Source organism: Carassius carassius, chromosome 19 (assembly GCF_963082965.1).
Source record: "Carassius carassius chromosome 19, fCarCar2.1, whole genome shotgun sequence".
Taxonomy (NCBI): Eukaryota; Metazoa; Chordata; class Actinopteri; order Cypriniformes; family Cyprinidae; genus Carassius; species Carassius carassius.
The window spans coordinates 32,998,314-32,999,991 of NC_081773.1; the positions used below are offsets into that span (position 1 = coordinate 32,998,314).

Here is a 1,678-nt window from a genome sequence, read left to right on the forward strand (position 1 = left end):
CACGAATGTTTACCGTATTGCATTTTTCACATTTTATACTCATGTTACATGTATTTAAACAGTGTTTTGGGTGATGTTTTAACCAAATAAACTTGTATTTTTCTGCAGATTGTATTTCTTGCATTCATGTGAACTGAAATCATTAATATCCCCCCCCCCCTTTATAGCTATTGAAGAAGATACAGAAGATTTTCTGAGACTTTCAGAATCACAAAATGAATCATGGTTTAATATATCACTGAACAATGTTGGACACAAACTTTGTCACAATGACAGCAGAAATGCCAAACATGTCTTGCTAAGAATAGACGAAATATATATATATTATTTCCTGATAACTGACACCCTGACAAACCTGTATTTGAAACTAGATTATTTCCGTAAAAATCGCTTTGTGACTTTATTAAAATGGAATAAGTTAAATCCTACACATTTTAAACATGATTTTGATTATTAGTTGATTAGTTGTTTTTTTTCACTTGCAAGGAACATAACCATTATCTGATATCAACATGCAAATGTGTTAAATTGTTGAAATATTAAAAAGAAAGTACATATTTAAAATATTATAGTCATTTATAGGAAATACTACAGTGTTTTTGACCATACTATAGTAAAGTGTATTATACTGTATATATTATAGTAATTACAACACTTTGTTAATGAGCACTACAGCTTACTGTAGTATTAACTGATAAATACTGTAGTATACTTTAGTTTTTACTACAGTAATCTGTAGTGTAATATACCCTATAGTTGTAGAAATCTTGGTACAGTATTGGGTCAAGGAATTTCTTATATTATTAAAGTATTATATTACCACAGTATAGCATTACCACAACAAACTAATTCAAGTACTTTACTATAGTATAGTATAGTATAGTATAGTATAGTTGGAGATAGATGTAAAGCGATTCATCTTAAAGAGGCAAACAGTCACAGGAAGTGCTCACAATACCAAGTTTCAGGTATTGTTTAAATCAGTACCAGCCAGAAAGGAAAGGAATAAATAAAGAGAGAGACAAAGTTTTGGTAGGAGAATGCATGTGCCTGTATAATGGGACCTAGTGATGTAGTGTATATAGAGAAGAGGAGCGGTCCAAGAACTGATCCCTGAGGAACCCCAGTGACCAGTTGATGTGCTTCGGATACCTCTGATCCCCAGAACTACCAGTGAAATAGGATTCAAACACTAAAGTATTCACTATAAATTAGTACATTATACTACCACTATAGTATTTTTTCATGTGGGTTGTTTATATATATATATATATATATATATATACTGCTAAAAAATAAATAAAGGCAACACTTGTGGGTTACATTGTGTGTTTAAGTGTTCCTTTTATTTTTTGAGCAGTATATATTAAATATGTCAACCATTGAACAGGATTGTATTTAGTGAATGAACCATTGGTCTCCAATTTATTTAAATAAATCTGAATAGATCTTAAAACTAAAAACACATACCTTGTATTTTCCTGAGATGTTTCTCCAGGCGTCATCATTGTGATGAAACTTTGCAAACCCGACTTGCATGATCAATCTCTCCTTGTCTGTATTTAATGGCGAATACACTTTGCTCAAATGAGTTTTCAGTGTGGACGGATCGACCTGAAATACGAACCAGTGACCAACAAAATGTAATTTCACTGATTGCTTGTCACAGCTGGTTAAG

General features: G+C 31.6%; 1 protein-coding gene across 1 annotated transcript in view; it reads left to right on the forward strand.

Moving 5' to 3' along the window:
- The window catches only part of LOC132095592 (septin-8-like), an 8,926-nt gene extending 8,819 nt beyond the window's left edge, over window positions 1-107 (forward strand). The window contains exon 10 of the mRNA XM_059500729.1: window positions 1-107. This exon is cut by the window's left edge and continues 280 nt beyond it. The gene's annotated coding sequence lies outside the window, so the exon portion shown is untranslated.
- The last annotated feature ends 1,571 nt before the right edge of the window (window positions 108-1,678 follow it).